We start from the raw sequence: 25,449 nt of genomic DNA on the forward strand, positions 1-25,449 counted from the left end.
AGAAATCCAGATTCAGTTATACTCAGCTGCCACATAGGAACAATAGGGGTCAGTAGATCAAAGAGGTAATTGAAATTTCGTCTACATCTGAAAGGAGGGAGAAGGGTCTTGAATGCATTACTCAAGAGAAAAAAGGCAAAACACTATCAAGTAGGAATGTTTTTTTTTCTAGTTAAATGTACAATGACATTTTCAGTGCAACCAGATGTGAAGTATGGTATCAGTTTTAACTGGGGAAAATGTTATTTCCTTACATCATATTTAGATGGAGGAACCTCCAGTCTATTGAGCTGAAGTGCCCATTTAAAAGCATGAAGAGCAGGATGTCTGTGGTTTATACTGACATTGCTGAATTCATTTTACTCATTTGTTCACATTACAGAAATCCTCATGTATGAAACAGATGCCATATGTTTTGTGTAAGCTTTTCTGCTCTACCATTCTGCAGTAAGGCACATCTTCCTGAAAAGGTGAGAAAGGCCCCATACTCCAAAGCTCAATCATAGGTCTCCCTGGGTTTAGATTTGAGAATGATTGTAAAACTGCCACACAACATGGAATGCTCTGCTGCTTCTTCAGTCACTCATATGACAGTTAACAGCCTATTCTGGTTAATGATTTTCTGTCATGTTCAGCCTGGAGTGTAACTGAGTATTAAATACTGTCGAACAATGGACTCGTCAGCTATTAACATGGCCTGCTCTGAAAAATCATTACGTTTCTGATGGCCATAGCAAGTTTGAAATAAGTACAACTATTCCCAATTTATACTGTTTGTATATTCATACAAAACATTTTATTAAATGGATCTGAAAGTCAGAGAACTAAAAACTTAATGTTAGGGTTAGAAATAGTAAGATGCAAATTCTGAATTTAAGTGACTTGATATAATTTTATTTACAGTGCCATACAAAAGACCCTATGGACACCCACTTTGTAAAATCACAAATTGATGCATAAGCATTTCTAATTTCATATTTTTTTCAGAACGTGAAGGCTTGAAATGAAGATCTCTAAGGGCAATAATTCAGAGATAATACAGTAGCTTCAGAATCTAAAGTGAAATGTTGACTGGATACAGTAAGTATTCAGATGTGTTGTCTCAACATTTTGGCAGAAGTACATGTCTGTTTGGGTAAGTCCCTACCATTTTTGCATTCTGTCTTGTTGCCCATTCTTCATGGCAGATGTGCTCAAATATTCTCAAGTTTCAAGATTAGAGATCACTTATGGACACTCTGGTGTAGCTTTTGACTTGTACTGTGGGTCAATGTCCAGCTAAAAAGTGATCTTTTCCTAGTTTGATGTCTGATGCAAGGTTTCCTGTAAGATTTGTCAGAACATTGCATCAATCATGTTATCATCCTTCACCTTGACAAGCTTCCTAGTCACTGCTGATGAGAAGCAATACTTTGTATTAGGAATTCATCTTTTCATATACCCCATCTTGCTGTCTATGAGACACACAGACAGGGAGAGAAGCTTGGGGTCAGAGCGCAGGGTCAGCCATTTACAGTATACGACACCCCTGGAGGTGGCCCAATGGAGTAGGATTCCTCTGCAGGCCAAGGGATATGAAGCGGCAACCTTCCAGCTACAGGTGCAGATCCTTAGCCACAGAGCCACCGCACCACCCCCATAATTTACATAATATGTAATGCTTTGCATTAAGACCACATTGTTCCAATTTTTTCTTGTGTGATCTCAAAACCTTTTGCTGCATGTTTGCAGCATTACCTACTGTAGGTTCTTTGTTGAATACCCCATGTGTAATTTGAAATGTTTTTTTTTCAGTTCTGTACAAACCCCCTTTGAGGAGTGACAGGGATATTGTTGATCCATGGACATTTTCTAATATCTGCCATTGCACTTTGTAGTTCATTCAATGTCACTGTCGACCTTACAGTTGTATCTCTAACCAGTTTCTTTATTGCCCAGCTGTTTAATTTGGATGAACAGTATGATCTAGGCAGTGCCTTGTTGCCTTCCACTTCTTAATGATCGACTTCAGCATGCTCAAAGAGATATTAATGTTAACAAAGAGATATCAATCTTTCTCCTGATCTATGCCATTTACAACTTTATCCCCAGGTTGTTTGGAAAGCTCCTTAGTCTTCATGATTGAATCTTTGCTTGAAATTCACTACCTGACTGAGAGTCCTTACAGGAACATTTATTATGAAATCATGTGAACTACTATCATTGCACACAGAGACCACAAAACGAATTGCGTGGCTCATTACTAAAATTTCTCTTTCTAAATTCATGTTTGCCACAGTGAAGGGTTTGAAAACTTACGCAAACATGACTTTTCCATTTTTTATTTCATTTTAATTATCTATTTATTTGAGTATTTTTTCTTGCTTTCCATTTGTGGGCTTGACTGCTACCTCAAAGCTTCATGACTGCAAACGTTAAAGGAACAGCATGAAAACGGTGCAAGGCACTATATTCAGGACAGATGCAGATTCAGGGGATGCTGTGATTTAAAGCTCTTGAGGCTAGCCTTCATTCACTAAGGTTATGAAACTGAAGATAATGTTGGTATTGGTGCTGAACAGCAGCAATTTATAGTTCCCTCAAAGTCTTAATATTCAATTCACTTGTCCTACTCTGAACTTGGATTCCTCATTTAAAAAGTGAGATATTACAAAAGTGATCTCTAAGCTGTTACAATCCCAGCATCCCACCAGTAGAGGGCACCTCAACCTCTAGGGCTTACTTCTTCTGTATTGCAGAGGTGCAGATCAACCAAACGGCAATAGCCAATCGCTGCTCGCCTAGTGTCCCTTCATCGCCACGTCTCCCCTCCCCAAACCTATTTAAACCCTACTCTTTGAGTGGGTGGTGCTTAGTATTGTTACACTTAGAGCTATGGATTGTACTTGTGCTGGAAACACCCTGGACTCCTTGCCTGACTTCTGGTTTAAGGCCCATTTCCTGATCTTGATTCTTGGTTTGTATCTCTGGTGCTTGATTTCTTATCTGACTTTTGGTTCTGGGCTTTTGCTTGCCTTTTGACCCTGGGCTTGGACTTCCATTACTATTGTACCTGGATTAGGATATTTGTGATCTTGAAACCTGCATAGGGTCCTTCCTTGTTTTTCAAAGCACTGGGCCAGCTTAACATAAGCGAATGAATGGATTTGATGTGTCCATAATTTCTTATCAGAATTATAGAGCATATCCTTATTTCAGCACACCTCTTCAGTTTTGAACTTGCTAGGTCTGTCCTATATAAAACTGTATGTTTCCTTCAATTTCCAGGACTGGGTGTTTTATTTTGCATGGAAAGAATAATGTCATTTTGTGAAAAGGGCTTTTTCATTCAGTGAAAATGGTATCATTGAGCAGCATGGAAGTCATTAATATTAGGTGCTGAAAAGAAAGGGTGAATACAATACTTATAAGGGCATAGTGAAATTTAAACATAAAGAATTATACCAGCTAAAATTCCATTAGCTGCTGAATTGTAGAAGAACACTGAAGATGCCCCAGCTATGGCTGAGTTAGGGAAGATAGAAATCTGTAGGAATTCATACACAAATATCTATACAGTCAAGGCCCATGAAAAGGAAATGGCATTCAAACCAAATATGCTCATTTAAATGTGGTATGTAAAACATAAGGTGTTATTTTGTAATGTGTAGATGAGAAGTGAAATTATAGATTCCTATAGAAATATCTAGGAGCCACATACTGTAGGAACAATGAGTGGTTTCAATGTTTTACTCTGAATGGGTTCTCTATGGTAGAATAGTCACATTTATATTTAAGCCTTTACCATGTCCATCATACATCTAATCATTCTCATCAATTTAAGGGCAGTAAATACATATGTCCCCATAAGACAGATCAGTCCTGAAACACCTTTGCATCATGACATCATGTATTTTCCAAATTATATAACTTACAGTTTGGAAAGACACTTGCATTGCAGCTTGTTAAATAACTTTCTTAATAGGCTCTACTTTGCAAATAATTACTTCTTTTCAAATGGCAGGAAACATTCATTTTGATCACTTAGTACATCAAAGTACGGTTGCAAATGAACATACAAGCCGCTCTCATGTCTATAGCCATCTGTGGAACATATGGTTACCTTTTAGATTCTCCAATCATTCTCCCTTTAAAATCTCCAAATCATGAGAGGGAAGAAAGGAGAAGATGGTGGTGTTACCCTAAAATGAAAATAGTTTATCCTCATTGAACGTTTCTCAAATTCCAATACCAAGCTATGATGATGCATGTTGGATATCAGGACCATAACAGAGGTGTGTGATATGTTGGAGTTTAATTAGGAATCAACGACAGCCTGTGACAATTAATCATTTTCATGCAATGGGTGCATGAAAGCAGGGAACAGAAAGATTAGACATCCTCCAGCCATCTGTGTCAAATGTACTGTATTAAGTGATGCCATACAGTAAATTAAATTAAAAAAGTAAATACACCTCCTTAAGATTTTGTTTAAAATATTTAGACATATTTGACCTTCACCTGGTCCTCACCAAGTACTAATAAATAAAACTAATCTCATTTGACAAATAACACACAACACTCTATATTGCCATTATTTATTTAAAAACAAATCAGCTGGCATTCAATATATGTCTGTGGGGGAAAAGTAAGCATGTCCCTAGTTCTACCACTTCAATTAAGAGGATATGTAGAATCAGGTGCACCAAAATATGTACAAATGATTAGACAATCATGAGGAAGTGATACCACCTGTGTTTAAAATCAGGAAATTTGTCAGTTTGGTCTTAAGCCCTCAGGTTTATGGTATATAAAAATACAAATCATGGCCAGATCACAAGAGATATGTGATAGTCTTAGAGAAAAAGTTGTTGCTCCTTATCAGTCTGGGAAGGGTTACAAAGCTATTTCCAAACAATATGAAATCCATCATTCTATGGTAAGAAAAATCATGTACAAATGGAAAAAAATCAACAGCATTGCCAATTTACCCAGGAGTATACTCCTAGAAGTCTCAAAGAACCCCAAGGTTACACTCGAGGATCTACAGGCCTCTCTCGCTATGGTAAATGTCAACGTTCATGAGCCCACCATCAGGAAAAGATTGAATAAGAATGGCTTTCATGAAAGGGAAGCCAGGATTAAACTTCTATTATTCAAGAAGAACCTTGCTGCACAGCTTAAGTTTTCAAGACAACACTTGAATGAAAAACAAGACTTCTGGAACAATGTGCTCCAGACAGATAAGTCAAAATGCAACATGTCATGTTTTTCAGTGAAAACAAAAAACTGTCTTTGACCAGAACTTCATACCACCATCAAGCACAGTGATTTTGGCTAGCTTGCCTCAGGACCTAGACCCCTAGATATCATCGAGTCTACCAATTCTACCATGAATTCCACACTATACCAGAGTGTTCTAGAGGGAAATGTGACGCTATCTCTCCAACAGCAAATGCTGAACTGAAGCTGGATCATACCACAGGACAGTGATCTAAATCAAATAACCAAATCTAGGACAGAATGGCTAAAGAGGAAATTCAAGAAGTCAGAGTCCAGACCTAAACCCCATATAGATGCTGTGGTAGGGCCTAAAGAAAGCTGAGCATACAAGAAAGCTCCCAAACATCACAGAATTGAAGCAGTTTGGTAAGGAAGAGGGCCAAAATTCCTCACAGGTAATGTGAGAAAATAATCAAAACTTACAGAAAATGTAAGTTATTGTTGTTAAAGGGGGTGCCACTTTATTACTAATTTACTTTTACACACAAAGATATTGGACTTTTTAAAAAATTAATAATGCCAAAATAAATTTTGTGTGTTTTATGTGTCAAATAAGGTTAGGACTTGATTAGGACTTGGTTTGGACTAGGTGAAGGTGCACTATTTTGGTAGGGCTAGAGAGTACATGAGGTTTTCAGCTGGGGACTTGGAAGATAACAGGGACAATGATTTAATTCATTGTCTGGTTTCCCAACTTATTATGTGCAATATCGTATTATTTTTGGAATGCAGCAGCATTCCACCACCATTCAATAAGATGTGTGTTGTGTGTACCAGTATACTGGTTCATACCACTACTCCTTTATCTTACAGAACGGTACTTTGACTAGAGAATCTGAATGATTAGTGATATTTTGTCTTATTCTGTCAAGGACAATTTTCTCTGGTGAACCGACATGCAGTACTTCCTTCCTGACTTCCAGACTGTGGTTTAGATGGTGAAATGTCTGCTCTTTCAACCTCTCACCCTACATAATAGTACAGTACATGTACTGTATACTGTAGTCACAGTAGATCACTTTATTTTTGTGCACTACCTAAATTTCTTGTTAATTTAAAAAATAATTCCTTAATTCTCATTGTTGGTGGGAGTTCTTTCTCCTTGTCTTCACCTATTCATATCCTCAAAGTCATGACATATAAAGAATAAGAAATATTAATATTAATATTGCATCAAACAATACAAGCTTAGTATTTTTTTCAATAGGCAAAATATGTTATGATTTTCATACATACATTGTAAAATAAACATATGAAATGAAACAGTACATTCATATTTTAAAGAGATAAGGAAATAAAAGATTAACATTTTGCCCACCTTTCCAAATTCCTTTATTCCATTTAACTTGTATTGTGCACAGTATTTACAGTACTGTATGTGACCAGTGTTGCTCTTCCTGCCCAGGGTGGGATTCGAGCACACACAGCAGAGACCCCTGCCACACTAAAAGACTGGGTCCTCTGCTGTGGCAGAGTTTTACACTTCTATATTTCGGAGGGGGGGTAACTTCTTCACTTCTGCAGCTGGCTCAGTACACGAGCCCTGTTACATTTACATACATTAGGCTTAGTTCTTGATTGGAACCAGTCGAAACCCCCATTTTACATTTACTGCTCACATACTGCTATATGAGAAGACTTTACATCCTGCTTAGTTATTCCAAATACAATGACTGGATCAATCAGGGTAAGGATTTTCTCTGCAGTACTCTTAATTGGACTTCAGTTGGTGGTTTGTGTGATAGATAGACAGACAGACAGATTGAGCTATACTTTATTAATCCTGTGAGGGAAATTGCAGTTCAACAGCAGCCTGGCACAGTCAACACAGCACAGTGTAACGAAATGATGCAATAATACACAATACAACACAGTATGTACAGTCAGTGAGAAGTGCAGTAAAAAGTAAAAAAAAAGGAGTATACAGAATTGCTCACAGTACAGAAGATACAAAACAAATCAGAATGTACAGTACACAAAAAGATGTACAGTATTGCACATTATAAATATATTGCACAAATTCCTAGCATATATTGCACAAAAATCAGTTGTAAACAGAAAAACCAGCTGTAAACAGAGAATTCATGTTTAGTCCAAAAACAGGTCAATGTTGCCCCTGCCCAGACACACAGTGGATGAGTTGTAGAGTCTTGCTTTTAGACTTCTTCTACCAAATAACTTTGCTTTCCTGTTCTTCTTAGATTTTAACTTACAGTAGCTATGCTGCTGGACTTCTTGCCAAAAAGAAAAGGTTGCAAAATATCATTGAGTAAAAGTCTTTTTTTTCCCCATTGTCTCAACTAGTTTACATCTGTGCTGCCCCAGTGTTTGCTTTTTAAATGGTATCATGTCATTGTACTGTAACAAACTGGCTTGCTGAGGAATTGTCATTTCAATTAAACCAGTAGTTGAAAAATGAGATGATAATTATGTGGCAGAAAACCAGCAGTGAATGTGCACTGCCACCATCCTTTTCCTCCTTCAAATGCTCCTTCTGAATAACTATACATTTTGGATCTGATAGCTTTTCAAAAACAATAGGGGAACCCCTGTTCTTAACATAAGAGTAAAAATCGTCCTTTTTTTAGCTTCATTCCCAAATATTTTATCAACAGCACAAATTGATGACGTTTCTTTAGACGAAAAACAAATAGGAAAAGCTCGTCTCACTAACTAGAAAAAAAAAACACTTTTAAGCCAAATACACACACATTTCAAATGCCCATAGGTCTGAGATTTTAATGCCTATCTCCATAGATCATCAAACTTATTCCATATACATACAATATTTATTTAAGACTTTAAATTAAACTTCAAGGTCTGGTCATTTGAAAGTGCTGGCAGTCAGTGATTGTTTCTTGTCCTCATAAAAGAGAATATTTCCCATACACGCTAAGAGACAGATCAAAACACTCTTTTTGATGACTGACACTCATAGTCATACAGATGCTTTTTATGTGTCAGACTCATTAATAAAGCAACACCCATGGGAAGAAAATAGAAGAGAAGTAGTGTGTGTGTAACTTTCAACGTTTGAAATGTCAGGTGCAATTTTGGAGCTATGATCTTCAGATAACAGTGTTCAATCACACCATTGTATTGCTCTTTATAATTTATTTGTACTAGCTGCAGTATATGTTAAGGACCACCATTTATATTTAAAGGAGAAAAGAAACTAGCCAGCACTGAGGGATAAAGAAAGAAGTCTGAAAATCAGAGAGTGAAAGAAGTAGAAAATATTATGATTTTCAGAGGATTATATTATTTAAACTACTGAGGCATGCAAGCTGCTGTTGAATAAAATGATGCACACTATGTCAATACTCTGTAGCTTCTGATTGAGATCTAATTTAATTAGCTGACATTTCGTAGCTGCTGTTTTTAATTGTTACTAAGTAATATTTTATAACCTCATTTTGAAAGATTAGCATCATTAGTTTGCTTACAAACCTTTAAAACATGCTGCCTTCATTTGTTACAACTAGAGCATGTACTGTACAGTAATACATAATTTGCTTTCTTCAGTGAGGATTCAGTTGAAAAATGTTACCTTAAAAACATTATAAGACTGAAGAGTCTTTTGAAATAATGCATTTTAAAGAGTGAAATACTCAGCTTCCGCACTCCTACTTTTGAAAAATTACAATAATTTTTACTAGTAGGTAGCTGTGCTAGCGTGCGTAGGCTGGAAAGGAATAAGTTAAAGGTTTATTCAATGCTGAAAAGAGAAGAAACACAACGTTTTAGCTGTGGAGGCTTCTTCGGGTTTCACCCACAGCCTAAATATTGTTTCCTTTCTTCTCTTTTCAGCAAGGAATAAACCTTTAACTTGTTCCATAATTTCTACTATTCCGGCAAGTAACAAGTAAGTAAGAGATTATTTGGTCCAACTAGCTCATTTGTTTTTGTTGGGGAATCAACCTGTTAATGTTGGTACTGTATGCTGTTCACATGCTGATGCACGTGCCTGACTTTAACCTCTATGAAGACTTTATGACCCTAAACGATCAGTTACTTCTTCTCCAAGAAATGTTAAAACGTTTAAAGATTGATTTTAGAATGATTTAAGTGCAATTGTGTTTCTCCTATGAAGAGCATGCATTGTAAGTAAGAACTTTGGAAAGTTATTCATGTAACTTCACTGACTCTATCTAGCTATGACTCAACAGAAGGACTAGTTGCAGAGTTGGAGCCACCACCTCCTTATATAATTAATACAAGAGTGGCTAAGTGAATAAGGCTCAGTGGTGCATTAATAAAATATGTAAATGGCATTCATTTTACCCTTTAAATCATGCGTATTAGTGCCTTTTCACAATTGATTTTTATTTTTGTCATCGTCTTAAGAAGTTTTAGAAAATTGTTTTTTTTATTATTCATATATCTTAAGATACTTTTACAAAATAAATATAATTCAGTAAATATAAATCGTCTTATGAAAATGTTAAAACTGCATGCACTCAAAACTTGCCATATGCATCAATGCAAAAACTTAAATTTCCTCAGCGTTTCCAATATTAATGTTTTTATATTTGTCAACTAAAATTTCATGACGAATTCATGAATAAAGCTCTTAAAGAGCTTGCATTGGGATTTGTTTGTGCTTCACATACAGTTTGAAATGATCATTCCATTAGGGATTATCATTCATGATTTATAATTCGTTACAGATAAATATTTTGTTTCATAAATTCTTTAAATACAGTATGCAACCAATAAACTATCACATTTCATGCTCGGAATAACTGCTATAAAAAACAAATGTACTTCCATGTAAGTGGCCCTTCTTAATAATTCAATTTGTGCTCAAATTATACAAAACTAAATTATTAATCTACAAATTATTTAACTTTATCACTTTTTTTTCAGTTTTAAAAATGACTCCTACAGTGCTGTTTTTTGAAAGTGAATGTGCTATATTATATTTTAAAATGAATCCTTATGGTAATTAATTTATTTTCTTTTTTGTACTGACCATATTTGGGTGTAGTTAGTATAGTTCCTATGGCTGTCCAGCTGGGATTGATACAGTATTCATTCATAGTTCAGGAGTTTGTAGCTTTTACTTTAAAATCTAACTGGTGACTGAAATTTACAGATAAATGTTTAATGAACATGTGAGAAACTTTTTCATAAAAATATTTTTCAACAAACAGTTGTTACTCAGCCTAATGCTACAGTACATTTAAGTTTCATTGTATGACATACAGTACCTTTGGAGTGTGTCAGGGTCTTTCAATTGCATTTAGTGATTATGAAAATGATAGATATCTCATCAAAATTAGTTCTGTTTGGCTGTATTTTTGAAAGATTTGAAAAATGATCACTTCTTCTTACTTTGTTTTTTTTTCCCAGGATCCCTTATTCCTTATGTACAGAACCCCAGCGCAGTATAAACACTTTTCAATTGAAAGAAAAGGTAAGGTTAAAAGTTACTTTTTTTCCTCCCCTGAATCAACAATGCAATTCATAGAATTACAATAATAATAATTGCTTACATTTATATAGTGCTTTTCTGGACACTCCACTCAAAGTGCTTTACAGGCAATGGGGACTCCCCATTGGACACTCCACTCAAAGCGCTTTACAGGCAATGGGGGCTCCTCTCCACCACCACCAATGTGCAGCATCCACCTGGATGATGCGACGGTAGCCATAGTGCACCAGAATGCTCACCACACATCAGCGATCAGTGGGGAGGAGAGCAGAGTAGAGTAATTAAGCCAATTTATAGAGGGGGATTGTTAGGAGGCCATGATTGATTAAGGCCGATGGGAAATTTGGCCAGGACACCCCTACTCTTTTCGAGAAACACCCTGGGATTTTTAATGACCACAGAGAGTCAGGACCTCGGTTTTACATCTCATCCGAAGGACGGCGCCTGTTTTCAGTATAGTGTCCCCGTCACTACACTGGGGCATTAGGACCCACATGAGCCTCAGGGTTAGTACCCCCTGCTGGCCCCATTAACGCCTCTTCCAGCAGCAGCCTTAGTTTTTCCCAGGAGGTCTCCCATCCAGGTACTGACCAGGCTCACACCTGCTTAGCTTCAGTGGGTTGCCAGTTGTGAGTTGCAGGGTGATATGGCTGCTGAATTCTAAACAGTTTAGCATTGGTAATGCCCAGGTTCAGCTTTCCCTAGCAGATCTATTACTGTACATAAAAAAACGTTTTTTTATTTTCAAAATCTTTAAAAATATTTCACATATTTCAGTTTTTCCACCAATCAATTTTGATTGTTCGTTTTTCTATGGTTTTGTACCATCAGACCACACCCAAGGAACACCACATTGTGAAGGGACTGTCGTCTTCAAAACGTGTAGAAAATGAATGATGCACAAAGGTATTTACTATCAGAAACCTGGGCAGGAGGAAAAGGCTATTGACTTTCTATCCAGAATGCAAAGAAAGCCAATGTTGGGGAGGTGCTGTATGTTTTCCACAGCAAATAAAAAATAAGCTGGGATTTTCTGAAGGGCAGATCTCAGAGACTTTTAGGCAATAAATTCTAAATTAATGTTAAGTTTGAAAAATTTGCTTATGGAAATTAAACCTAATGAAATATCCATCTGAAGTGCTCAGTGGTCCCTGGCAGCCATTGGTTAAATGTATTTATTACCCAATGTGATAATGCAAACTAGAGTGTATATATCCAGTGCCCCCAAAGAACTATCTCACTCTACCACTAGTAGCTATTCCACAGTTTTTTTTTTACTGAAACTGTCATTTTTACTGAAAAGGAAATAAAGATTCATCACTGTGAGCAGTAGTACTTTCAGAAAGAGTATTTTTACAGCACCCTTTACAAAGGTATTGCGGAGCACTCTACAGAATTAAAAACAGGGTAGTAAAGCTTGTGATCACGGCCACTCTCAAATACACACAATGGTAAACATGAAATGCAAAACTGACAAGAGCTGAGGCACAAAAGCTAGAAATACAGTTAAGAAGACTAGACTAGAGTTATTTTTATGCTGTAAGAATAACTACAGGAGCCCCCAAAGGTCTTACAGAAGGTACTTTACAGCTGATGATCCCAACCTATTTTGTGATGTTTTCAATAGATTTACGTTACATGGAACAAATATGTTGATTTCACACTGAAAAATGAAAAGAAAAACCACAACATTTTGACAGCAGAGCCTTCTTGAGCTGCGTGGAGGAGAAAGGGAAAGTGCAGGACTATGCTAAACTTATCTCAGTAGTAGTAAAATCTGGATAAATTATTAATTGCAAAAAAGTACTTGGATGGTCCCCCAGGATGCACAGACTTGGAAGTTGCACCAACAGCCATTACCATTGTAAAAACGACATGATTTAATTCAAGTTTAAAGAGAAAAGAGTTGGTCTCAAATTTATTAAAAATAATAATTTGGAACCCAAAGAATTGGAAAAATTCTAGTCTATCTGGTAGTGTGCTGGGCACAAAATCAGTAAATCTTTTATTAAGCTTAATGTATCCTTTAATACCAATAAATACGTCTTCACTTCACAGTTTGAGCAGTAAGCTCATTTTAAGCTATAAAATGGCCTTTTCCATTTGACTTTACCTTGTGAATGTGGAACAAGATAATATAGTACACCATAAATAAAATTATGACCACTTATTGATCCAGGCAATACTTCAGAGCATTTAACCTTTACATTAGCAATACCAAATATGAAGTCCTTTATTGTATGTGTGTTTTGATTATAATCTTCTCTAGTGACATCCCGAATCAATAGTATTAAATTCATTGGTTGAAAGACCTCTGAGAATTACTTCACCACTTAAATTCTGAAACTTCTATAAAATAATTTTACAATCCACCCAGCTAACACTGCCAAGCGATTAATTCTCAAGAAATTTTTATCATACTATAGAAATGTATTTATTTAACTTAATTGGGTGGAAGTTATGAATACCACATCCATTGTGAATTGAGAATAGAAAAATATTTCTTCATTTTAATTTTTTAGATAATTGTTTAGATTATGAATTGAGCTGCATTTTTAACTTATGGAGCCATTTCACTAAGCCTTTATTACAATAGAAACCAATTTTGCATGTTTTTACTGTATAGCTACTATAATTAAAACTGGCAAAGTACAGTAACTTACACAGTATTTTGCAAACTCAAGAAATAAAAGAGTTTTCTTTGTGGTCACATCAAAAAGTAAATAGTGAAATAATGGGTGCACTGTTCCATACATTTCAGGAATAATCAAGGAAAAATAAATGAAGTAATTAGTTGACCGAATTTAGAAGATAAAGTGAAGAATTAAACACGGCGAAGGTTAATCTTGACACCAGGTGTACATTTGTGGTGCTCCATTTTTTTTTGTTCATGTTCAAAAGGATTCCTTCAGATTTTCTTCCACTGTTGGTGACATGTTTAATGAAGCGCAAGGCTCTAGCACACGGCATTATTGGATTTGCTTTAAACCTGCAAGTGCTCTGTCCGGTTCAGCATGTAATGACTCAGAATGATTGCTTAGGTTTACAGGGTTTTGTGAAAGGGCTTACAGGTCACACACAAAGACTTGGAGGGCAGCAAGTGGTCCCAGGGCCATACTTTGAATGTCAGTGGCATGGGTTAAGGAATGAATCAAGTGTAAATACAAAACGATATCACACAGCTGCTCAAGTCTCAGAATAACAGCGGTCACTGAGCCAAGGTTAAACACCGTGTGTACTCCACAATAATAGCCTTTCAGTACATAGCACAAAAGAAGTTACTACCATGCATAATTACAGCTGAATTAAGGTCTAGGAAATCATTTAAATCAAATTGTTTCCTTTTTTCATTTATTTAATTTTTTTAAATTTTGTCATTCCTGTATAACTGCAGGGATGGCACAGCGGTGCAGGTTAGCCTTGCTGCTAGCAGTGCTGGGGCCCTCGGTTCAGTCCCTGGGGTGGTATCTCCATGAGTTTGTATGTTCTCCCTGTGTTCATGTGGGTTTTCTCAAGGAGTTCCAAAGGCATACTGGTAGGTTAACTGGCTTCTGGGAAAATTGTGTCTGTGCGTGCCCTGTGAAAGCCTGGCGTTCCGTCCAGAGTGTATCCTGCCATGCGCCAGTTGCTTGATGGGTTTGGCCCCATAAGCCTAAACTGGATAAAGAAGTTAGATAATTGAGTGGATGAATGTTTAACACCAGTTAATACATACGTGACAACATCAAATATTGTTAATCACATAAGTAATCAACTAATCACACAGCAGAGTTTGCAAAATGGCCTTTATACTTTGTACTGTACATGAATGTCATCATTAAATCAGAACAAAACGATTGACGAACGCATACTGTAAAAGTGAGACAAAACTATGTTTTCAATAAACAATTATAATTATATTTAGTGATCATATATCATACATGATTAGAAAAAGTCTGACAAAAATACATTTTCAATCAACATTTCTAATCAAATTTAACATTAAAATATCTCTAGCGTTGCTAGACCTTGACACAGAGATCTCTCTGTGGCACTTAAAGGCATCTGTAAAACATGCGTGTGTAACGGGACCATTTAAATTTATTAAAGGGGATTTTGGTGATCCACCCTAAATGGCTCAGTAACTGATTTCTGGGTTGCGACCCATAGCTGAAGAACCCCTGATCTAACCAAACGATTGAAATTTCAGTTGGTAAAGTGATATGTAGAAGGACTCCTAGCACATGATGGCTGCCATGCCTCTCAGGTGGTTGCCACACTGCAACGGCGACTGAAGTGGTTCCCCTTCTATATATAATGTGCTTTGGGATCTGTTGGGATGAAAATTATTACATTATGTAAATGTAATTTGCCCCCAAATAAAATAACAGGTACAGTAGGCACCTCTGGATAAAGTGAGGATGCTAAGCACATCTGAGCATAATATTGAATGGAATGGCATGTTCCTTGAATGGCAAAGCAAAAAGCAAAGCATGTGCCTTGTGAGATACATTATGCAAGACTCTAGAAGTAACCATTTGAGGTGTGTCCAATTACACTCTATGTAATGTTTTCATTACAATATAATGTACAGGGTCTCCTGTTTTCTTGCCTAACACCATTGCAGAACCCATTCATGTTTTTTTATAATTTTCTTGCATTTAACGCTTATTAGAATTGCTGTATTAATCACTTTCTTTTTGTTCACCAGCCAGTTTTCAATGGCTCTTTGTAAGGACATTACATCCATCTCCTTTCCAAAACTGCTTGATATGTTTTCTCATTAAAATGTGGGCTACAAAGCCAACTCCTGCGCTTCATCTCAGATAATCTAATTAACATCAGACAGATGGTTTGATAAGCGATATCTACACCATTTTTGTCTCCCAAATGCCTGTGCAGCGTATGGCACTACATCCTTTGGTTGTCTCCCTTCTTCTCAATGAATTGCTCTCTAGGGTTCAGACTATGGCCCTCTCTGCCTAAGGGCAACACTCTGAATCTAAAAAAGGCTCTAGGAGAAATAAAACAATGAAATATTTATTGAAGGGGATTGCCAAACATTACAGGCTCACTTTAACCCGAGCTGATTTAGTACTTAAGAGTTGGTCACTTTATTACCGATTCAATTGTTTTTAACCTTTGCTTTTCAGGGGAATAGGTAGAACTCTCATTGCATAGCATTTTCAGGTTTTGTGGGCTATCTGATTTTAATATGAATCTACAGCCAAGTACTGGCTGTTTTAAACTTATTTTATTTAGAATAATTTGCATACACAACTGTGGGGATTTCCAATAATTTTATATATACGTGTTTTCTGCTTCATTGCATTTTTCTCCAAGACCCTGCAAATACTTCAGGGCTGGTTTGTATTCAGTAACTGAGAAGTATATACAGTATATATACTGTATTTAATGATTAGGTTTTGATAGAAACATAAACTGGCTCCTACTTTGAATTTTAACTTGATTACTAACTTGATTAATTGATTATTTAACTTGAGATGTTGCACCTAAATGTTACAATGTAGCTGTTATTGTTACTGACAGTAGCTGTGGTCTATAAATCATCCCAGTTCTTTTCTTTTGCTGAACATCCAGCATTGATTCTCCAGGACAATGCAAAAAGCAAGCATTATAAAAGGGGTATAATTTTCTGATTGAGTCAAACCACTGTTTCCTCTTATAGTCCTTCTCCTTAATAATAAGTGAATCAGCAGAGCATCCATTCATGAATGCTGAAGTGAATTCTTGAGGACAACTACACTAGCATCTGGAATCTAAGCAAATAAAAGAGAACTAGCACTCTTCTGCTGAACAGAGTGAAAGATATGCTCAATTAACTCCAGTTTCAGCATGGCTTTTTCCTCATGGCCAATAGATAGGAACAATATGAGACAAATATTAAAATAAAAAAGATAAAAATATATCTTCAGAAACTGGAACTCTGTTTTAGATTGATTGTTCAAATTATAGAGGTCAGTCAGCCCAGGAAGCATTGCCAATCACTGACTGTGACAGAAAACTGGCTTTGAGTTTGTGTGCAAACTACTAGACTGGTCAACCCTTCCCGGTCCACTCTGAAATAGCAAAAATAGGACTTAATTCTTATGTCAGTCCAATGCTGAGAAAATTTGCACTGTGAAGGGAAAATAATGGGAGTTTTCTCACTGAATAGAGAGCCAACTGTTACAAAAAAAAAATCTAGACAACATATTTTTAGATGGGCTGATATCCTTACTTGTCAAATTATTTTCAGAAGCAAGGATAGCTACTGAGGTACAGTCATGGGGCACTGGATAAATGCCAATCTTTGGATGTTTATATGCTTCTGTATCTACTTAAAGTCATAATACCACCTTGTAACTTTGTTTTATTGGTTTTGAAAAAGCATATTTACTTTTTACACATTTCATGTTAATTGTGTTGCAGCAAATTTCACAGGAAATTAAGAAAATGTAAGATGCAAATGAAGTGGTCTGTGGCTGAGTTAATTAGGTTCCAAATTCTAAATTTACTGTTTATAAAAGAAAATTGATTATTACTTCATCAACAACATTTAAAGCATCATTAAGGGAGGTCTGCTCAAGAAGCCTCAGGTTAAAATTTTTAACAAGCACTTTAGTGCCTAATCTCTGTTATTGCCAACATATGTAAACTTCCTGATGCTAATTGCATTCAGCTGTGAATCGAACAATATCTAATTGTCTTCAGGATTAATTATGCACATGTGCAGACTGCATTCCTAAACAAGGCCCTCATAAATAATAAGAGATACATCGAAGCAGATGGGAATTTTCCGACTAAATGATCTGTTTATCATGAATAAAACAAGTGACATGTTCTAGACTTTTTTTCACGTAAATGTACCACAACGTTTGCATGTTTTCATCATGAATAATTAGCATTATGTGTAAAATTGCCTGTTGGTACAGTATAGCACAGCACCCTTGGTACTCTTTCTGCTATATAATATCGGAGTATATTATTATTTAAGGGTATCTTGCTAATTGTTATGAAACACAAAATAATTATGAACCATTTCACAGTACAAAAGTGAAGAATCAAAATTCCAGAGTGAGTCATGATACTGTATATCCGAAGCTGTACTTTAAGTATAAGAGCAAAGGAAACAATTGATATGACAGAATGCGAATACATTAAGTTAAATTCGCATAAAACTGGTTAGAGGTTGTTGGAGTAGGGGCTGCTTACTCAAATTAAAAAGAATTATGATTTTATGCTGTTGATGTATTGTCCTTTCACGTGTTTACCATGAAAATCCCAGTTTCTGGTTTTGAACTCTGTGATCATTTTATCAAGCCATAAAAATGTACAGTATGTTTCATTGTGAAACCAATTAGATTAAACAATACTTTCCATCCAGTGAATTGGGAAACAGACACAAATTAATGTCATTTTTCAACGTGATCTAAAAATGTATTGTTTTCACTTCAGAGATCATGCATTGGACTACAGTTAGTTTCACTTTGTCACTGTAACAAATGTCATTTCTTCTATGGAAGTTCTACTGTTTTATAGAGGCAAAAATCACTTCACATTAATTTGTGTGCACACCTTAACTTTCTAAAAAACATCTGCTCCGTCAAAAACATGAAATATTGTCAAAATCTGAAATCTAATATTCGAACCTGCCTTAATTTTCAAGTTAAAAATAACCATTTTATGTAAGGTACTTATGACTGTATTTGGGAACTTTTTAAAGGTTTTTAATGGAGGTGATTTCAATGCTAATGTAATACTTTCATTTAATGTGCAGGTACTTGTGATATACAGTAGTTATTAATTCTGCCTTTTTTGCAGAACATTTTATTTAATACAAATTTAAATGTCTCAAAAGCTTTACACAAAGGATTGTGGCAGCCTGAGCCAGGCATTGCTAGTCATGTTGTTGAAGCCAATATCCAATATATCCAATAAGAAGCAGCTGGATATGATCTATGGGCCAAATAGCAAAGAAAAGAGCTACATGGGACAATAGCCTGAACAGCCTCCTCCAGTTGACAGCCTTTCCTACAGTATATTACATTCGTAAAGTACAGTATATCCTATTAAAAATTAAATACCATTCTTCTTTGATACATTTCTCTCTTTTCTAAAAAAAATATATTTAAAGTTTCAAAAAAGTAAATTTAAGGTGAACACATTTTCACCTTAACATCTCCTTACCTTAGAAACGTTAAAGGATTCTTAAAGTATCAGTGCCAGTTACAATGTCAGATTTAAATTAAGTTTCTGTTGTCACTTGAGGATAGACTTTTTGTGAGAACAGAAAATTTTGATGTGGAAAAATTCTTTCACCCTGCTGCTCAATAAGCTCCCATTGCTCAACAATTAGTCCTGTTCTGTTTCTAAATGCTGCAGAAATTCACAGTTTCTGTATTAAAATGAATAATAAAATTGCAATATTGGAAAAAAAATCTTGTGATATTGTTTAGTATAATCAACAGTTTGAATAGAGTTCTGATAAATATGACAAATGTGAAATCTATTCACTTCATCATGCCCTTTTGAATGTGAATGACAGCCTTGGAAAAGTTAAATTCTTTCTACAGTAGTTAACTCCAATACAGACCTTACTCACAGTGAGAAGGCCACTATTCAGATATCCCCTTGGTCAGGGTATACAGTAGGTGTTTATGTTAGTCACATCCTCCAACAATTAAAAGATCTGGTGCATCTTAATCTCCTCAATAATAATCAGTAATAATATAGATACAATTTAACCTTTCAAGTTGATATGTGTTTACATCGAAGTTTCTTTCAAACTCAGTAATCCATTAAACTGAGCATGCAGAGCAACCATGGGAACAGCCACACAGAAATAACCACGTTGATAATCATGGAGGTGTATGAAGTGCACAAGGGGCTTTTAAAATTTATTCGTGTTGAACTTTTAGAAGTGCAGTGCAGCCCTTACAAAAGCGCTTCAAATTAAACTTTGTGGGGACTGCAGTCAAGACTCAAGGCATGAGGCTTCGCAGGTTTGCATAAAGAATATTAATGCTCATCAATTTTGTATTGACCTTTCCCATCCCTATTCTGCAGTACAAACAGCAAAAGCAATTTTTAATTCCCTCGATCTCAAAATATAGAATCAGGAGAGAGCCATTATTGTCTGAGCAGTGGTTAATGAAAAAGTAGGTGAGTAACAGTCTCTGTCAAACTAACCAACTTTTAAATACAACATATTAAAATTTTTCTTTTGTATTTTTTTTTATTCACAGCTTGTGTCCTCATTTGTTAAGATTGGATATTAAAACCTGCATATGAGCATGGTCTTCTTATTCTTTCATCCCCCCCCCTACTTGTTTGTACAAATAAGCCTTTAATCTGATTTATTATAATATCTCAGCTTTGAAGTTACTTTTAAATGAGTTGCCTTATGAGGGATTAAAGCACTTATTAAGAAAACACGATGCTAAATATCTGTGGAAGCTCCTTTGTTTTCTACTGTAGTGATGTTATTTTCACAGCCATTATTATTATAATATTATGTCTTGTTTTCACATCTTCCTTTCTTTTATTCAAAGGTAACTGTTGATACTGTTTTGTTTTTGGCTTCGTTTTAATACAGCAAAGCAAATGTTGGAGTGGCTTCTGCAAAAATCAAAAAATAAAAAATTAACAAATTGAATAAAAAAATGAGGTTACTAATCCTGTATTGTGAATCAATCTTACTGTTGGTATCTTGCTCCACTTAAGCATACTTTAAAAAAAGTTTACTTCTAAAATCTTAAAGAAATTAATCAGAAGCTAGCCTACTGCGACACACCTGAAGAAGGGTCCACGGCCGAAACGTTGTGTTCTCTTTCTTCTTTTTTTCAGCATGGAATAAACCTATTACTTGTTCCTTTGACTCTACAGTATGTTGATAATAGTGAACTTTTGTTAGCATGTGGCTATCATGACTTACCATTGACCAATGAAAATACAAATGAAAATAACACTTCAAAACAGGAATGTGAAAATTATGAGTTTTGGATAAAAATATTTTTTCAGCATTGAAGGGATATGTTTCGTATGCACTAGCTATTATGACTGTGTTGAATTTAACAAACATCATTTTCAGCTTTTGCGAGAACTTATATATTTCTCACTTTTTTCCTGTTACTACAGACTTTGACAATACAATCTCCTGTTACTCCTGTATCCAAGAAATAGTAATCTGAGAAATAATTTTATTTTGGTATTTTGTTCTTAAAATCAGAAAGCCATTTTTTCCTGTAAGAGTTATGGCAACCTGGAGCCTATCCAGGAGGCACAGGATACAAGAGAGGACTACACCTTGGATGGGGCAACTCACAAATTACGATTAAGTAATATACAGTAGTAGAAAAAGGTTAACTGAGCTGCACATCTAAATAAATCTCACAATCTACCTGTTGTCTTTGGAAAAGGAAGAATTTGCGATTCTAAATATTATATGATTATATGAGCTGATGAGAAATCACAATGGATTTATTGAATTCTATGGCAATCCGTATTTACACTGTTACAATGTGCCCAAACTTGAATGTGAAATATACATCAGAAGAAGGGTGATACGAAAAAAAAAACATTCTGCGCTAAACCGAAATTCAGTATTTCGGCCATGTTCTATTAACAGTGAAATGGCCTGATGAATATACAGTACAGGGGTATGGTAGAGTGTGGCATTTACTTGTATGGCTCTAAGGTCAGAGTTGTCATATTTCAGCACACTGAGGAAGAATAGACCAGGGAGGAATAGATCAGGGAGACAGCTGACAGAATGAAGATGGGGTGGTTCAAGAAGTGTTGGACAGCAGGAAAGTATTATAAGTAACATTGCTGAAGTGCAAGATTACACTTTGACCTCTTCCAAAACTTCTGTATAACAATACCAGTAGTTCAGTCAAATTCTAATTACAAAATAATGAGTCCAAGAACATAAAGGAATAGAATACTTACTAAACTCTTGAAAACGTTTTGGCTGTATGGTACTCGCCTTGCATCCCCCTCTTAATACCAATCTTTTGTTTCCCTTTTCCTTCAATGACAAGATATTCCTGAATAGGAACACTTTTTTCAATGTTTACAGTACAAGTAAGGCATATTACTTTATCCAGTTCCCTCCAAAGTGACGTAGATTCTCTTCTTGAACTCTCTCCTGATGAAAAAGGTTTAGTATAAAAAATGTATTAATTGTTTCTTCACTATGTTGTCCATCTCCATCCTCGTCCATAGTTAAAACTGTGGAAACACGATCTGGATGATGTTACTGTATAACTCATATAAAAGGAGTCCTTTTTAGCCCATGTTGACTCTTCCTCCATTTGTCCAGACATGGTCACATACAGTTTAAAATGACAAACGCTTACATACTGTATATCTAAATCTAAGCTTGCTAAAACTTTTCCTGATTAGAACCCAAAATATGATGTGGGCAAGCTCCTGCCACTCTCATACATATGTTTTTATCTTGTCCTAGACTGGTTTATTTTTAGTCTTCCATTTTTGATACTTTTCTCTCATATTACAGATCTTGAAATCAAACCCACTCATTTTATTGCTATCTTTGGTGTGCCACTTGAAAACTTCACCATATTAAAAATACAATCTGAAAGTTTGGGTACTTGCTAGGTGTCTTATCCTCTTCAGGTCAAAGCAAGCTGCCCCACCCACATTTGTTCAATATGATGCAGTTTCTTGAGTTGGAGAAAATTAGATACACTCTTAGTGGGTCCAGAATTGTGTTTTTAATGCTTAGTTTGAGAATGTGAGCATCCTTTCTACACCCTTGACTTTAAACTGTTGCTAATTTGCTTTTTAAATAAAACCTGATAGGAAAGGCCTTGGTTACAAATATACAGTACTGCATACTGTATATATACTGAAAAAAGGTAATAAAGTTGTCTTCCAAGATGGAAGACAAGATGGAGGGGGAAAAAGTAAAGAAAAAAACAATAAAAAATACTTGACAAAAAAAGAACTGCATATGATGCAGATGATGGAACACAAATCAGAGAATAGGTGGTACTACAGACACAATAGTCTAGATTGTTGTAAATTGCAATTGTGTGGAGTGCAGTTAAAGACACTGTACTAATTAGAAATAGGACAGGATCAAGTAGTGAATTACTGCTTGTTTATGTTTGCTAGAATGGAACGGATAAGGACTTATTCAATGTGGAACTGCAAAAATAAGAAGAAATATCAGCTATGATAGCAAGTTGATGTGGCTGCCTAGGCGGGCCCCAGGGATGGTGAGGGCTGTGCTCAAGGACCCAGTACAGACTGGTGAACTTGCACATTCAGGGTGGAGTGGGTATCAGTGAGAGTGGGAAGTCCTACAGGAACAGGTAAAAGGAGAACTGGGGAAAAGGAAGATCCAAATCATGAAGACAGTTTCAGCCTGTTGATACAGTGGGTTGAATGCTCAAAAAGAAATAGAGATAAAATGTCATGGAAGAGAATGGGAGAGGGGGACAGCTGTTGTTATTCTGGAGTTTCTAGGGGGCATTGACGACATCAGGAGAACTGGAAGTAAAACAGATAGAATGACAGGTTATTTAGAATGGCAACCTGTGAAGAGGTTTAAGTTGATGAGTCGCTTGTTCAAGAAAAGGAATTAAAGTAATTCCTGTCCTGGCTTGGAGGAGGTATCTGGTGGTCTGACCTCCAAGCTAGAAAGGCCAGTGAATGTGAAGTGATGATTAGATACAGGAGCAACAAAGATGCAAAACAGAGCAGCGCACACAACTACTATATGTATGCAGAATACAAAACATGTCTGTTTCCAATGTAAGTGAAATGCTGAGTATAGAAAATATTTGCACAGAGTTGGGGACAACAGGCAATTATTTATACTTAAGAGAGTGGAAATGTGAGATTTCAATTTGACCTCTTCCCACACTTCTGCTTAACAACACCATTAGGAATGTGAAACACATTTTTTACTTCTGTGTACTTTACCAAAGATGTCCTAGTAATTCAGTGTGCATTGAAAATGTCTTAATTACATGAGAAAATATATACTGAATATAGTCTGAAAAACACTTCTTATTCCTTATTGCTTATTAGTTCATCAGCTTTACATATGCTAGTAAAAATGTACCAGTGATGTGAAAAAGAAAGTACACCCTGTTAAGATTCAATGAGTTTACCTATTTAAACATATCTGACCTTCTCCTAGTCCCCAGCAAGTCCTAACAGTAGATAAATACAACCAAAAGTCAAAGGTAGATATTTTTTAACATATTCATGATGTGTACCTCAAACCTGAATACTCCAGACCAAACTGGTGAAGTTTCTGATTTTATTTACAGATGAAAGCACTTCCTGATGATAACTAATCACATGAGGTTAGATTTATGTACTGTAAATCTACATAGGACATAGTGAGGACTAGATGAAGGTCAGATATGTCTTAATATGTAAAACCATATCATCGTAAGGGGCTGTTCTTCCTTTATCATATCACATTACTGTAATTTGCAACCCCCAATAACTAATTTAGCCTGAAAATCGAATTGAGAAAATAAAGCATTGCTTGTTACAGCAAAGTTACTCACACTCCACTCCTGGCGACCTACTCCTGGGCAAAGATAAACTAATATGGTTTGACAATGACACACTGTTCCACAGAAGTGCAGCATGTACAGCTTGTGAAAACTAAGATCACAGACAGCCACGAATGATTTGGTAGTTTTCTCTCATGCTGTGAGAATCTCCAAAAAGGGGAAGTTTGAGGAGTTGGGAATGGGAAATATGAAATAACCAGATTCCTTTCATGAAAAAGTCAAATAAGATATACAGTATAAAAGATTTGTCACAGTGATTGTTTTGTTAAGGATAAAAAACTAAAGCCTTCCTTGGATTTCATTATTCATTTATACTGTATGTAAAGATTATTTTAAAAATGAGAAAAAATCTTGAAAGAGAATAATTATAAAATAGCCACATTATAGTAATTTCTGCATTGAAATGTTATAATAGTAAAACAAACTATAATATTGAATCTATAAGTACATATAATCAAGGTTTTATAAGTGAAGGCACAGCCTTGAGAACATACTGTATCTTAGGAGTCTCCTGTGCAGTATTCAAAATTTTTTAGCTCTACAGAGAATGAAAGATGTTATATAAATGTCAGTTGCATTTATTTAATTAATTTTAACAGTAGTTCTAAAATAAATGTCAAAACTGTCACTAAGCTAACAGTTGACAATTCTGTATCTATTATTTTGAAAATATGCCTTTCCATCAGAGGTGTAACACAATAATTTTGAAATTTTACTAAAGGAAAGTTACAATACAATGAAAATATTTGATTTTAACAAAAAGATGAAAATGCCTGCACATCTAGACACATTGTCCCATATTATTACATCATTAAATCTATATTTACTTTCCTGTTTAATGTTTTCAAGCATACAGGAATAAAGCAAAAGGTTATGTGACTAAAACAATGACAATGTTTTAACTTATCCATGCTCACTTGTTAAATATTTTGGTACAGCTAGTTCAGAAGAAATTACAGTTCTCCTTTGATTTAATTAAATATTGGCCAAGAGTCACATATTCACACTATGAATATTTTGGCATAGTAATTATCTCCAAGTCTTATAGTCTGCATTCATGCATGAAAAGATTCAAAATGTTCATTTTCAGGCTTTAGTTTTGAGAGCTGTTTGCTTACCATATCTTTATTATTGGTACTGTAAATGATACAAGTCTGTGGAAGTAGGGCTTACTCATTTATTACTTACACATGCATTCAATTTAAT

The 25,449-nt window shown here is 35.5% G+C and overlaps 1 long non-coding RNA gene across 1 annotated transcript in view; it reads left to right on the forward strand.

The window, feature by feature from the left end:
- The first annotated feature begins 2,865 nt into the window (after nucleotides 1–2,865).
- LOC148654959 (uncharacterized) overlaps nucleotides 2,866–25,449 on the forward strand; it is a 105,686-nt gene continuing 83,102 nt past the window's right edge. Inside the window, exons 1-3 of the long non-coding RNA XR_015941402.1 lie at nucleotides 2,866–2,956; nucleotides 10,618–10,681; nucleotides 11,531–11,605. This is a non-coding gene — a long non-coding RNA (uncharacterized LOC148654959). The remainder of the gene's footprint in view (nucleotides 2,957–10,617; nucleotides 10,682–11,530; nucleotides 11,606–25,449) is intronic.

This window comes from Lepisosteus platostomus, chromosome 9, assembly GCF_059453375.1.
Source record: "Lepisosteus platostomus isolate fLepPlt1 chromosome 9, fLepPlt1.hap1, whole genome shotgun sequence".
NCBI classification, from domain to species: Eukaryota; Metazoa; Chordata; class Actinopteri; order Semionotiformes; family Lepisosteidae; genus Lepisosteus; species Lepisosteus platostomus.